The 13074-nt window shown below is 44.6% G+C and overlaps 1 long non-coding RNA gene across 2 annotated transcripts in view; it reads left to right on the forward strand.

Annotated features, from left to right (window-relative positions):
• The first annotated feature begins 538 nt into the window (after positions 1–538).
• LOC140706418 (uncharacterized) overlaps positions 539–13074 on the forward strand; it is a 63710-nt gene continuing 51174 nt past the window's right edge. For both annotated transcript variants that reach the window (XR_012086061.2, XR_013544213.1), the window contains exons 1-2: positions 539–649; positions 12769–12807. This is a non-coding gene — a long non-coding RNA (uncharacterized LOC140706418). The remainder of the gene's footprint in view (positions 650–12768; positions 12808–13074) is intronic.

The following is a 13074-nucleotide window of genomic DNA, read 5'->3' on the forward strand; positions in this document are numbered from 1 at the left end:
AAACAATTCTGGGATTAATGGCACCTTACAGAGCAATATTTGTTGTAACATAGCATGTACTATTTTCCAGTATTTTTTCGCTACTCCACATGACCACCACATATGATAATAACCACATATGATAAGTTATTGAGAGGTTTAGCCAGTTGATAGAAAAAAGGCGTGGTCTACTCTGGGAACTTGAAGCTATTTTGCTGTGTAAATCATAGTGCTTCTACTTTGCAGCTAGAGGAATATAATCAGAAATTCAAAATTCTTGCTACAGATTTAGGTGTTTGTAAGTCTAGCAGATGTGAGAATTATGGGGTTTATAGTCCCAAAAGTCCTAAATCCCACATCTCGATTAAATACATTCCCCCATGATATAGCAAGGAAAATCCATACAAAACACACTACTTCCTTCCCCTCTAAAGAATTGCCTTCAGAGCTCAACTTACGTCCTCCACCTGGCAGCGACAGACAATGCTTTTCCCCCTGTATTGCCTCCCACTGTCTCTCAGTAATTCATTTTCCTGTCTATTATTTTCCTTGTTCCTAGAGTGGCACCTCTGAATCATCAGAGATGCAAGAACACTGACAGTTCATATGAAACCATTTTAGTCTGGCTGGGACTCAAGGTCAACTCAAAACAGGACATCTCCCTCTCGAGGTCAGAGTGGCTGGATTTTATGGAATGATATTTCAGTTTGTTTTGACAAGATTTTAACATACGTTTGCAAATTTCTTCATGTTTGGATTGGAAAGGGGAAAAAAAGCTTTAAAACATTTGAATGGGGAGAAATTGAAATTATCAGATTCTTCCATGCAGGTCCAGGATGTTCTGAGTCCTTAAAAACTCACTACAGTGGTACCTCGCAAGATGACAACCCCGCTGAACGACGAATCCGCATTGCAATGACTTTTTGTGATCGCTATAGCGATTTGCAAAACAGTCATTCCAATGGGGGATTTTCGCTTGATGTCAATTAGGTCCGTGCTTCGCGAACCGTTTGTTCGCAAGACGATGATTTCTCCGGCTCCGCAAAATGGTTGCCCTGTCTTTTCCAGACCCATGCTTTGCAGGGCAGCCATTTTTACCGCTGATTGGCGCTTCACAAAATAGCTTCCCTATGGGCAATCTTCACTGGACAACAAGGTATTTTCCCCACTGGAACGCATTAAACGGGTTTCAATGCATTCCAATGGGGAAACTGATTTCGCATGACAACGATTTCGCTAAACAACGATTTTCCCAGAACGGATTATCGTCGTCATGCGGGGCACCACTCTATTTGAATCCCTATGTATTTAACCACCTTAGTAGAGTTGAATGAGAACTGCCACCTTTTGCTCCTAAAAGGCTCATCTTTAACTCCCCATCTACAGGTGGGCACTGTTACATACAGCACTGATGTTACCTGTCTGTCATGGGTTTGGAGGGAAAGTTCCATCCTATGGGGAGTGGAAGGCGGGACATCAGGAGGAGGGGCTGTACTGTATAAATATGTGATGCCTGTGTGGTGAAAGGGAGATGCTGAGAGACACTGGGTTGTGACGAAGCAGCAGCTGGGAAGAAGAAGCTGTTGTGGGAGTCTGTGTGTCAGACAGGGTACTTCTGTGTGTCAGAGTACCAACCTGATAGGTTCAGGTGTCTGTTGGGTAGCCAGAACTGATAGGTTCAGGGTCTGTGCTTCAAGTTAAGGGTTCTGGGTGAACTAAACTGTATGCTTGTATGAGTGAGAATAAGCCACGTTACTTTATCCTATTCACCTGATTGTTTATTTTTCCCTGTGTGTATTTAAAATAAACCTTATTCTTTTTATTGTTTAAAAATCCATCCCTGGTCTGTGTGACTTCTTACAGGGAATGGTTGGTGGCAGCTTAGTGTAACTGTGTGACATATCCCAGTAGGTCTGGGTTTGTCACATTGATTGGTGTCCAGCGTGTGGGATACGACTGGTCCAGTTGTCCAGCGGTCCAGCAAAGCCTTGGCAAGTGTGCCCAGAGCAAGGGGGGTCTAGTCAGGGACAGTCTGAGGCGCGTAGGTAATCTTCTAGGTGTACCTCACGGGGAGGTGCGCTAGTAGAAGAACGTGCCAACTGGGGAGACTTAGATTAAGGTGCTCTGAGGCAGCCTAGTTTTGGCGGGAAAAAGCTGAGGCAAAACTGCGTAGTAACAGTGAGCTAGCTTGCCAGCTGAGAGGCCCAGCAGAGGGGGGTAGGCTCTGACTCGATACTGTTGCAAATTTAGTGCTGAAGAACAGCAGCAATCTCTAGGGAGAGCTGGTTCTGAGGCAAGAAGGAAAAAAGTGGTCGTTTTATTTTGAGGCTTGACTTTTAAAGCAGCCTGTTCTGAGGGGGGATTATGCCCTTGACTCGAAGCCAGATGGCCGAAATGAGTGAAGTGAAAGACCCCCAGATTGACCAAGGTTCTGAGGATGAATTTGGCTCAGTGCAAGGTGACAGCACAGGAGAGCAGAACCCAGAACTCAGAAAATTGCTCATAGCCCAACAGCATGAACTGAGGATGAGGCAATTTGAAGTGGAGGAAAGGTTAGAGAGAGAAAAAATGGAGGAAAGGGAAAGAGAGAAACAGCGGCAATTTGAATTAGAGAGAGAGAGAGAGAGAATGGAGAAGGAAGAAAGATTAGAGAGACAGAGAATTGAATTGGAATTGCAGAGAGAGAAAATGGCGTTTGAATTAAAAAAATTGGAACTGATGAATCAGAACAATAATAATAATAGGGATTCTGAGGGAGGCCAATTGTCTAAGGCTGACCTGAAGAAATTCCCTGTGTACCACAAGGGAGATTGTCCTGAGGTGTTCTTTTCCTTAGTGGAAAGAGCGTTTGTGGACTTCTCAGTGAGGGAAACTGAGAAGATGACCATCATGCGGTCTTTAATCAGTGGTAGCCTGGCTGAGGTTTATGCCGAGATGCCTGAGGAACTGATGAAAGATTTTGCAGAGTTTAAAAAACTGGTGTTTGCCAGACATGGGATAAATGCGGAGCAGCTGAGACAAAGATTCAGGTCCCTCACCAAGAAGCCAGAACAGACTTTTACCCAAGTGGGGGCCCAATTGGTGAGGCTGCTTGAGAAATGGCTATCGCAGGAGGGAACAGAGACCTATGAGCAGCTTAAAGACTTGATAGCACTGGAACAGTTCTATTCAGTCCTGCATGGGGAATTGAAATTCCAGGTGAGGGAGAGGAAACCGAAATCTGTGGCAGCAGCCGCAGAGATCGCAGATTTTATTTCCCAAATAAGAAAGCCCTTGGGTGAGGGGAAATCTGTAGGTAAACCCAAAGAAACCTACAGCAAGTACTCTCAGGGACCAGGGAAAAGCCAGCAAGGGGGAGGGGCCCATGGTGAAGGGAAGCCCTCAGACATGAAACTAAGACCTCAGATTTTGGAGGGAAAACCAAAAGAAGATGAGAGAGAATCAAAATACACCAGAAAATGTTATTTCTGTCAGGGAAAGGGTCATCTAATCTCAGAGTGTGAGAAATTAAAGCAGCTAAAAGGAATGGTGCCTCAGGAGTCTAGTGGGACCAAGCCAAAAGCTGTGTTCTGTGTCCAAAAAGAGCAAGGCTCAGTGTCACTGAGGGAGCCTGTTGCCATGACTACTCAGTCTGGAACAGCTACCTCTGCTGATCAGGCTGAGGAAAATGGTCCTCTTGTGGAGGTAAAACGCTGCTTGCTGGTGAAAACAGATTCTCAGTTGTTTGAGACAGCAGGGGTGGACGTAGGAATACTTGACCGACAGTATAGGGGGCTGCGGGACACTTGTTCCCAGGTAACCCTGTGCCATCCAGATATTATTCCTAGGGAGTTTATAATCCCAAATGAGAGCATGAAGGTGGCAGGGATTGAGGGGCAGGTAATCTCTCTGCCAGTAGCAGAGGTACCTGTCAACTTTCAAGGCTGGAGGGGAGATTGGCGGCTAGCGATTTCATCGACTCTGCCAGCAGCCGTGCTCGTGGGAAATGACCTGGCTGAACATGTGAAACGGGTGCTAGTGATTACACGCTCACACGCCACCACAGGGACAGTTCAGGGGGGTAATGATGAGCCAGAGACGGAAGCAGAGGGAAGTTCAGAAGCTGTGGTGGAAACCTTAACCACAGACAGCAGATTTGGACAGGAGCAAAAGACAGACGCCACTCTCCAAAAGTGTTTTGAACAGGTGACTGACGCCCAGCTAACACCTGAAACCCCAGTGAGATTTCTGGAGAAAAAGGGGATTTTATATAGAGAGACCCTGAGGAATATCTCAAAAGGGGGAGATGGGATCAGAAGTCAGCTGGTGGTACCTGAAAAGTATCGCCCCATGATCTTACAAAGGGGTCACTCTGACATGTCTGCTGCACACTTAGGGGTGAAAGGGCCCCTTGATTTGATCAAACAAAATTGGGAGCAGATCACCCAGGATGACCCACTAGACGTTGTGACATACATAGACACCTTGATGAATGACCTAAAGAGAAATCTAGAGCTGGCAGCAGAAAACCTGCAAGCTCAGAAGGTCAGACAGAAAACATGGTATGACCACAAAGCTAGAGAGAGGCACTTTGACCCAGGGGAGGAAGTGCTTTGGCTTAGGCCCTGCAGAGAAAATAAACTGCAGCTCAAATGGGCAGGACCATATAGGGTCATTTCCAAGATGTCAGACCTGAACTACCTTATAGAGCAGGAGGAGAACCAGGCAAGGAGGGTGGTTCATGTGAATGCCCTAAAACCCTACTACAGAGGGGAACAGAGGGTTTTATTCGCGATAAAAGCAGCTGAGAGTGAGGAAGCGGAATTACCCTTCTGGGAGGGTAGAGGGGAAGTAAAATACAACCCAGAGGAGGTAAAGATCAGTCCTGCACTCACCCAAGACCAGCAGCAAGAACTAAAAATGCTGCTTAGTAAATATCAACAGGTGTTTTCCAACAAGCCGGGGATAGTGAAGGGAGTGATGCATCGGATCCACACAGGGGATACACCCCCGCAGGCAGTATCCCCATACCGAGTAACGGGACCCTATAGGGACAAGGTGCGGAAGGAGCTGGACGAGATGCTGAGGGAGAACATAATCGTCCCCTCTTCTAGTCCTTGGTCCTCTCCGATAGTCCTTGTGGACAAGCCTGATGGGAGCATTAGGTTTTGTGTTGATTACAGGAAATTAAACCGTGTAACCACTCCTGATGCCTACCCAATGCCCAGGCTAGACAACCTGATTGAAACCATAGGGGGTTGTCGGTTCATCTCATCATTGGACCTGGTAAAGGGATATTGGCAATTAAGAATTGATCCCAGGGATCAAGAAAAGACTGCCTTTTGCAGCCCTTTTGGTCTCTATGAGTTTCGAGTCTTGAGCTTTGGTCTCAGAAATGCACCAGCCACATTCCAAAGGCTGATGGACCAGACCTTGGCAGGGCTCAGTGACTTTACAGTGGCCTACATTGACGACATAGGGATCTTCAGTAATACCTGGGAAGATCACCTGATACACCTGGAGTTAGTGCTGCAGAGGTTAAGTGCAGCAGGGCTCACAGTAAAGGCCAGCAAGTGTCAGCTGGGTAGCCCAGAAATAAAATACTTGGGTCACATGGTAGGGGGAGGAGTGATAAAACCCCTGGAGGCCAAAATAGAAGCTGTTCGTGATTGGCCTAGACCCAACACCAAGAAAAAAGTCAAATCATTTCTTGGGTTGGTGGGCTACTACAGAAAGTTCATCCCGAGGTTTAGCGAGATTGCGGCTCCGCTGACCGATCTGACGAGGAAGAAGGCTGATGACCGCATCCTGTGGACCAGCGACTGTGAGGCGGCGTTCCAGAGGTTGAAGGAGGCGTTAATCAACTATCCAGTCCTGCGGGCTCCAGACTTCGACCGGGAGTTCATCATCTACACCGATGCGTCTAACAGCGGGGTAGGAGCAGTTCTGTGCCAGGAGGATGAGAATGGTGACCAGCATCCAGTGTCCTACCTGAGTAGGAAACTTCAAAAAGGTGAGAGACATTTGGCAACCGTGGAGAAGGAGTGTTTGGCCATAGTCTACGCGATCCAGAAGGCCAAGCCTTACATCTGGGGAAGACATTTTATTCTGTGTACTGACCATTCACCATTGCAATGGTTAAAGACAATGAAAACCCACAATAGCAAACTTATGAGGTGGGCTTTAAACTTGCAGGACTATGACTTTGAAGTGAAGGTGGTCAGAGGGTCAGTGAACTGTGTTGCTGACGCCTTATCAAGAAGACCCGAAGATTGAAGAAGGCGAAAGAACATGGACTATGTGTATATAATGATGACAAAAGGTTAAATGTACCTGTTTTTTGAATTTGGTTTGTATGAATAAAGGTAAATTAATGTAATGTATATGGTAAATGTTTAAATGCCTATTTGCTATGGTTAACTTAGAATGTAAGTATGAGTAAGTATAATATGGTATGTATAACTGTTGTTGTGTATTTTATACAGGTTGTTTTTTGGTGAAAAGCACCTTAGCTTTCCCCCTACAAAACAACTTATAAAGAGGGGAGGTGTTACATACAGCACTGATGTTACCTGTCTGTCATGGGTTTGGAGGGAAAGTTCCATCCTATGGGGAGTGGAAGGCGGGACATCAGGAGGAGGGGCTGTACTGTATATATATGTGGAGCGTGTGTGATGCTGAGGAGACACTGAGAGACACTGGGATGTGACGAAGCAGCAGCTGGGAAGAAGAAGCTGTTGTGGGAGTCTGTGTGTCAGACAGGGTACTTCTGTGTGTCAGAGTACCAACCTGATAGGTTCAGGTGTCTGTTGGTTAGCCAGAACTGATAGGTTCAGGGTCTGTGCTTCAAGTTGAGGGTTCTGGGTGAACCAAACTGTGTGTATGCATGAGTGAGAATAAGCCACGTTACTTTATTTTATTCACCTGATTGTTTATTTGTCCCTGTGTGTATTTAAAATAAACCTTATTCTTTTTATTGTTTGAAAAATCCATCCCTGGTCTGTGTGACTTCTTAAAGGGAATGGTTGGTGGCAGCTTAGTGAAAGTGTGGCAGATCCCAGTAGGTCTGGGTTTGTCACATTGATTAAGTCACACAGACCAGGGATGGATTTTTAAACAATAAAAAGAATAAGGTTTATTTTAAATACACACAGGGAAAAATAAACAATCAGGTGAATAGGATAAAGTAACGTGGCTTATTCTCACTCATACAAGCATACAGTTTGGTTCACCCAGAACCCTTAACTTGAAGCACAGACCCTGAACCTATCAGTTCTGGCTACCCAACAGACATCTGAACCTATCAGGTTGGTACTCTGACACACAGAAGTACCCTGTCTGACACACAGACTCCCACAACAGCTTCTTCTTCCCAGCTGCTGCTTCGTCACAACCCAGTGTCTCTCAGCATCTCCCTTTCACCACACAGGCATCACATATTTATACAGTACAGCCCCTCCTCCTGATGTCCCGCCTTCCACTCCCCATAGGATGGAACTTTCCCTCCAAACCCATGACAGACAGGTAACATCAGTGCTGTATGTAACAGGCACAAACCAGTTCATCCCGATTTAGAGATGGGCACAAACCAGTTCATCCTGATTTGTCCCAGTTTGTAAAAGTGGCAGCACACGTACTGCTGCTTCCCTGCCTCATCTGGCTCAATCAGCCACTCATCAGGACAAACTTGCTTGTTTTTTCCACCTCCTCAACTGATCTTCCAGTCCTGGAAACAGCTCAGGTTTCTCTGCCCCGCCCCTCTGGGCTGATCTCCCAATCAGAAAAAAAGAGCAGGGCAGAGAAGTCTCTGCTCTTGCTCTTGACTGGGAGATTAGCCAAGGAGGTGGGAAAAGCAAGCCAGCTGGGCCTGGGGAGTGACTTGACTGGCTGAGGAATCAGGGAAGGGGAGGAGCAGCACCTCTGCTGCCACTTTTGCGAACTGGGACAAATCAGGACGAACCGGTTTGTGCCCATCTCTATTGCTGTCCTTTTGCAAACAGGTGAAGGCTTTTCTCTTCCGGCTTTCCCTGAGTGACCAGCCGCAGATTACTGTACCTTGATGCTTTGATTGTGTTTCGGTGTTGCTTTTGTTTACTGTCTTTAGTATGATATTTGTTTCCTCCTTTCTAGTATTTATAGACTCACTGTTGCCGGCTTGAATGTTGTCTTTTCATGACGTAAGCCGCCTTGGGTCCTTCTGAGGGGAAAGGCAGGGTAAAAAATATTTTGAATAGATAATAAAATAAAGTTTAACGTGGGACAAGCTTAATCTACTGAATATAGTCGTTGCAGAGAGAGGCGGTTGTGAATAGCAGGCGAGCTCGCTTCTGAAGAAGGTGTTAAAATAGTGTGGATGATGAACTGATGAACTGAAATGCCCCAAATGGCTTGCTTCCTAGGTATGTCAAGCACAGTGTCTCTGTATATAAACCTGCCCAGTCACTAACATCTGCTGAGGAAGCCATCTTTCATATCCCACTGTTGAGAACTGTTCATTATGTGGGGTCATGAGGGGCAGGTTTTCTTGGCTGTAGCATCCTGACTGTGGAAGGCCCTCCCCTTGGAGGCGCAACTGGCACTGAAATTGGCATCATTCTGGTGCTAAGCCAAAGCATGCTTATTTATTAGAGCCTTTTGGGGGGCTTTCCTGGACGGTGTAGGTTCTAATACAGCATTTTCAATGTTTTAATATTATGTGTTATTAAACCATTTAAATTTTAAATTGTTTAAAACAGTGGTGTCCAACCTTGGCCCTCCAGATGTTCTTAGATTACAACTCCCAGAGGCCTTCACCACCACCTCTGCTGGCCAGGATTTCTGGGAGTTGAAGTCCAAGAACATCTGGAGGGCCAAGGTTGGACACCACTGGTTTAAAATATGCCATGGCTTTACATTGATTTATTCAGCTTGGTAGCTTGGGCTAAGATTTTGTCATAGAAAGGGGGCCATGGATGTTTTAAATAAATAATTAATTAAATTTGGAAATGTGTTTACATTCAGAAAGGAACTGTGGAATATCTTTTTGCAGCCGCGCATGCTGCCTCCAGTAGGTGTGGCTCAGAGGGACCTTTCTGAGTTGGGATGACTGTCAATCTATCCAGCACTGACCAATCATTTCTTTCCCTGCCTCTGATTCGAAGAGAGCCCTGTCTCTCAGCTCTCACCTCCCCTTTGTTTTCTAACTTCTATAAGTTAAATAAATAAATAAATAAATAAATAAATAAATAAATAAATATTGGAAACATTCAGGAGTCTATTGCTGTAGGCAGTTGTGGTTCCCCCTCCCCCATTTGGCTGTTTGATTTGTTCAATTGTAAGTAAAGAAAATGGTTTTTATTCTTTCTCTTACTAATGTCTCAGAGCAAGTCTGTAAGTGCCAATTGATGAGAGAAAGTGGTGGACTACACTGGGGAACCAATTCTGCTTTGTGAATCTGCACTTCTGCTACACAGTTTGAAGGATTTGACCAAAAATGCAAAACGCCTCAACATGGAACAAACTTGAATTCAAAGGAAAAAACTGCTAGACTTTCTTGTGCTTATTCATTGAAGCCTGAAGTGAACTTTGGCACTTCCATTTCGGAGCAATCTTGAATGCCTTTCCTGCCAACTTACTATATAGGTAGTGGGCATACACACATACATACATGCACGGATGCCAGACCTCCACAAGAGCACAGTGTCGGATGTGTCTGTGGACTAATTTCAGCTGTGTGAAAGTGTGTGTTTCTCTTTTGCCTGCTCAGAATCAGATATGATGCAAGGAACAGAGGGTGTGGGGGGAAAGATGGCAATCTTTATTTAAGGATTACCAACCCACCTACACACCATATATCTTTTAGCTACTTGTTTGGATTCCAATATATATATCTCAAAGGTTTAGACTTTTTCCTCTGCCAGTTATACATAATATATAGGATTTTTTTTTTCTGAGACAGATCGCTCTTCAGACAAACCCAGATGCATTTACCAAAGTAGGCCAAATATGGTGGGAGGAGGGGAGAGAGAACACAAATAAGTGTCCCTTGATCCAGACTATAATAATTGTATTTCTTTCTGGAAATAGAGGTTATAATCTGACCATTTTTAGCCTTTTGTTTCTGATCATGGGGCATTCTTGGCAAAGATACTGGAGTGGAATTGCCGGTTCCTACCCCAGGTGGATTGCGTTTAGTCAGAACTCTCCACTATGACCTGTCCGTCTTGGGTGGCCCTGCACGGCATAGCCCATAGCTTCTCTGAGTTACTCAAGCCCCCACGACAAGGCAGCAATCCATGAAGGGGAATAGTCAAAGCTATGGTTTTTCCTGTAGTGTTGTATGGAAGTGAGAGCTGGACCATAAAGAGAGCTGACCGCCGAAGAATTGATGCCTTTGAATTGTGGTGCTGGAGGAGACTCTTGAGAGTTCCCTGGACTGCAGAGAGAACAAACCTATCAATTCTAAAGGAAATCAACCCCGAGTGCTCATTGGAAGGACAGATCCTGAAGCTGAGGCTCCAGTAGTTTGGCCATCTCATGAGAAGAAAAGACTCCCTGGAAAAGACCCTGATGGTGGGAAAGTGTGAAGGCAAGAGGAGAAGGGGATGACCGAGGATGAGATGGCTGGACAGTGTCATCGAAGCAACCAACATGAATTTGACACAACTCCGGGAGGCAGTGGAGGATAGGAGGGCGTGGCGTGCTCTGGTCCATGGGGTCACAAAGAGTCGGACACGACTAAACGACTGAACAAACAAACAAATCTGACCATTAAAATTCCATAACAATTGCTTCCAGCTATTCGTGTGTCCAAAATGCTCCACCGTTTCTCAGTTCTGTTCTAGCTCTTATTTGCTATTTCCAATCTCCTGCGGAGTCCCATTTCTGTAGAAAGTGACTTCGTCTAAATAATATTTAACTACCAAGTGAAGGATATCAACAAAGACAAATTGCCAGCGTATTTCGAGACAATCAGATATGTGTCTGCCATTGAAATGAAATACAGGTGGTTGATGTGTGGCTGAACACCACGCTTTAAGAAGGATGCCAACGAACTGGAGCAAGTTCAGAGGAGGGCAAGAGGGATGATCAGAGGACTGGAAACCAAGTCCTGTGAGGAAAGATGTATGCTGTGCAGCTCAGTAAAGTGTTATGAGAAATCGGGCTTTCTTGGTGATGGCCACAGTGCTATGGAACATGGTGTCTGTTCACATCCACCAAGATTGCCTCTTGACCTTCAGGACACGTGTGAAATCTGAGCTTTTCAAAGAGGCCTCCAAGAACACCTTTGACACCTTCACTGATCCTTGTGTTTGAATTGAATCTGAATTCTGTTTGGCAGCGCCTTTGTAGGATTTTTGGTGGATTTTATTATTTATGTGCTATGTGATTGGTGGGTGGGTATGTGTTTTCAGTTGTTGTGAGCTGTTCAGAGTAGTGGCTTGTCACTAGACGAAAGAGATATAGATGCCATTCATTCATTCATTCATTCATTCATTCATTCATTCATTTCCCTCCCTCGCTGAGAAGATTTTTGAGGGTTCACTCTTGCATCTTAAAACATAATTGCTCAACAGAATGCCCCTCTTCTTCTCCCTTTTGGCCTTTAATTTTGGATTCACTAAGAATGAATGGGGCAAAGGTGAAAAAAAATGATAGTTTCGAAAGCTGTGCCCTGGTAGCAAAAGTGAAAGAGAGAAAACACCCCATCATTTGAGGTGCCTGCCTCACAGAACTTAAAGTCAGATATTTTGGTCTTAAATGTATTCAGGGGCAACTGTAGGGAAATTAATTCAGGGGATTAAAGAGGTGTGAAACATCATTATTAGGGGAACAATATTTTCCCTACTGTCTCTGGCCTCTCAGTTCCTGGCGGGTCAGATATGAGGCCTGTTAGCTTTAAATCTGCATCCCTCTCAGCTAACTTCACTAAATCCTGATTACTAGGTTGGAAGTTGGAGGAGAAAGCAAATGAGGCATTTTTTTATTTAAAGCCACCTGCAGGCTTTTGCAATTTTTAATTTAAACACAGACATCAATCCAGTGTGATTGTCTGACAATTAATTTACTGCGATTCATGAAGCTGCGTTACTTTGCTGGTTAGATGGGTGGGGAGTAACCGAAGAAGTAGTGAGAAATATTTTGGAGGCTGATAGCCTCGGAATCATTGCTTGTCTATTTATTGTTTGTTATCTGTGACACCATTTTTCTGCACTTATGCTTACAAATTACTTTTTTTAAAAAAAATGAGGGATAGGATTGTTGGGCTTCAGGACTACAAATCCCATAATTCTGCATTGCTGGATTTCTGCAGACAGATGCTCTAATGCGGCTCACCTGGGATAACCATATTTGTAAGGCCTTGAGGCCAAGCTAGGCCTAGCTCTGCCCACACTTCCTGTTCCTGCCGTGGTATTAACTCGGAGATGGAAGCTAGGCTTAAAAAAAGCCTCAAAGCCTTCCAGCTGTGGCCTTTCTTTCTCCCAAGTGAGCCACATCTAAAGGTCTATAAGGAGAACATCTGTCAGGTAGAAATTATGGGATTTGTAGTCCAAAACATCAGAACAAAAATCTCGTCCCTAACAACAAGAAATATAATTTTGCCTACTATATATCCCACTACTCTCTAGCCCCATGACTATTCCTACTTCAGCTACACCTTTGAGGGCCATGGAAGGAGCCAGCCTGAATATGTGAAGACTGTGAACACGTTCAGACATTCCGTTCCTTTATCTTTACAAAGATCTTTTTAATTTAAAAAAATTGCTGGATAACATTCACCGCCATAAGAACAATATAATTGACTTGAGACATTTTCTTTTACTTCTGCAGATTTTATGCCTGGGTCGAGATAGAGGAACCATGTACGAGGTAAGGACTGTTGATTACGCAAGGGTGAACCTGTAAGTTTCACTTCTGATCATATGTGATCTTTAAAATGTAGATGTATGGCTGAAGTTCTTTCCATCACAAATAAGAGAATGGATTTTGTTGGATTCTCTCCACAATCCTAGCCAATAATTTTTGGGGTTTGGTTTTGACATGGAAGAATGTTATAACAAAAGTGGCCTGGGATATCAGGTCCACCTATCCATTTATTTTATTTTATTTATTTATTTTTGCTGGAGTTATTTCATC

This window comes from Pogona vitticeps, chromosome 4, assembly GCF_051106095.1.
Source record: "Pogona vitticeps strain Pit_001003342236 chromosome 4, PviZW2.1, whole genome shotgun sequence".
Taxonomy (NCBI): domain Eukaryota; kingdom Metazoa; phylum Chordata; class Lepidosauria; order Squamata; family Agamidae; genus Pogona; species Pogona vitticeps.